The following is a 2,432-nucleotide window of genomic DNA, read 5'->3' as shown; positions in this document are numbered from 1 at the left end:
AGCCAGGAGATCTCTCTTTCTCTGGCCTGTGTCCTGCCCAGCTCCTTCTCCTCAAGGTGATCTGTGGAATCTGCACGAGACTCTCCAAGAACAGCTTCCTTTTGGCTTGGCATTTCTTCAGCCTGGCTGGCAAGTTCAGGAGCCTCATCTTTAATCATTTGTACATCTTCCTTTGCAGTGATTTGGGCAGCATCAGTTTTTTCCTGAAAGTCAAAACTTTCCAGGTCTCCGTTCCAGATCTCCCATGGAAGTCTTTCTGTCTCCTGGATTTGCTACAGGTAGAGAAAGCACAAACATGCAGAAAGTCACATCTCCCTGAGCTTTGGAAGTGGATAATAAACCAAAACAGAGTGATTGGAAGGCAACAGCTCCAACTCAGACACCATATGGAAACAACCCACACCATATCCCTCATGGAAAACAGTGAGACTCTTTACTTTCCAGAAACTTTAATTTCAGGAAGTGCTAAACATCCTTTAAATTACTTTTTCTTACACGTGCTCATTATTCCAACCCAAACCATTCTGTGATTCTATGGATTTATCTTCATCACTGAAGGAACAATGTGATTATTTTATCCCAGAAAAGCTGTTCGAAGAGTGAATGTCACACTTTTCCTCCTTCCTGCACTGTCCTAATTCATTTTCTAGACACATAAAACAATTGCACAGTGTTAGTTAGTGCACAGGAAAGAAAAACAGTAAAGGGACAATCAAAACTGCCAGAAGGTGGGACAAAAAAGGTCTAAAATCTCAAAAACAGACAAAACTTGAAAGGGCCACTGCAAAAAAGAGAAAAAAAATCCTATTTTCTAGTGGGAGAAAATATTGAGGACTAAACTTTTACACTTCAGACAAATAGGTCTAACAGCAGCAGCTGCCCACACTGGGGACAGCCAGAAGAGAGGGGTGACAGTACAGCCCACACACAGCAGTCCCAACCTGCTCCTGGGAGTCTTCCAGGGAAAACATCATCAGTTCTTCCGACAGGTCCGGAATTAAGTTTGGCAGGTCCCGCTGGAAGATGAAAAGCTCCTCATCACTCTCACAATCAGACTGCAAACAGAAAAAAAAAAGAGAAATCAAACAGGAGACTGCAATACTCACTGATATTAGAATACCTGGTTTGCAGTGACAACTCTCATGTTGTCACCTCTTGAAGTGCAGAGACAAGAAGTTTCCTTGCAGTCACACCTTTACTAGACAGTCTGGTAGCCCAAGAATCACCAACCCAACATTTCAGCAAGCTACAAATGTAAAAAACATGTAAAGCATCAAATTCCCAGGGAGGCTGATGACAAACATCCTGCTGAGAAAAGCCATGGAAAGTGTGGGAAGTTCTCTAACTCCCAAGTGATTCTCTGCACTACCTCATTCACCATCAGAGAGGCAAGAGCAGAGCTGCTCAATATTTACAAGGGCCTGGAGTGCCAGGACACAGGGAATGACTTCCCACTGCCAGAGGGCAGGGATGGATGGGACACTGGGGAGGAATCCTTCCCTGGGAGGGTGGGCAGGCCCTGGCACAGGGTGCCCAGAGAAGCTGTGGCTGCCCCTGGATCCCTGGAAGTGCCCAAGGCCAGGCTGGACAGGGCTTGGATCAACCTGGGGTAGTGGAAGGTGTCCCTGCCCATGGCAGGGGATGGGAATGGATGAGCTTTAAGATCCCTCCAACACAAACCATTCTGGGATTCTGGAATTCTCAGGGACTGGAAAGGCAAGGCCTCACCAGGGAAAGCCCAGTCCCACAGCACCCAAGAGGAACAAGCAGGACAGACCAGGGGGAGCAACCAGGCCAAGTCAAAACTCCAGATCTTTGGGCAATATTGGAGTGATGAGGGAAGTCAGAAATCAAGCCTGAAAGTCAATTCACAGGTGAAAGTCTGGCTCAGGCAGGACTATAACTAGAAACCAGCATGGCTCAGAGAAGGAGTGAAGGGCCAGAGCTGAGCTTAAATAGAGCTGCTGGGACCCCAGGTGAGGCCAGGCAGGGCCATGAAGGCTTTTCACTGCCCTCAGGACCCTGATTCCTGTTCAGAATGCAAACAGTATCTGTGTTTGGTTGGGCAGCATTTAGATAGCTCTGAAAATCCCTTTTTTAAATATCAGATATGCATTGGAGATGAATCCTTATGCATGGACACCAAAGGGAGATTAAGCACCTCCTCAGCAGTCAGGCCACAGCTTTCCTGCTTGTCCCTTTGTTCTGCAAGTGTGCATTTTTGGGAATTCACACTGCGGAGAATTCTCTCTGGTGTCATCAACTTAACACGAAGCCAACTGCAACAGAACATCTTTCCTCTTAATAAATTGCATATCACGGTAATGAAAGGGCTTCAGGGCATAAAACACATTTGTGAGTGCCACTTTAGGAGGTGGCAGCAGAGCACGTTCAGGTGACAGCTCTCGGATGCACAAATGGATCTTTCCACA

This window comes from Corvus brachyrhynchos, unplaced genomic scaffold (assembly GCF_000691975.1).
Source record: "Corvus brachyrhynchos isolate BGI_N302 unplaced genomic scaffold, ASM69197v1 scaffold58, whole genome shotgun sequence".
Classification (NCBI taxonomy): domain Eukaryota; kingdom Metazoa; phylum Chordata; class Aves; order Passeriformes; family Corvidae; genus Corvus; species Corvus brachyrhynchos.
This window is presented reverse-complemented; position numbering follows the sequence as displayed.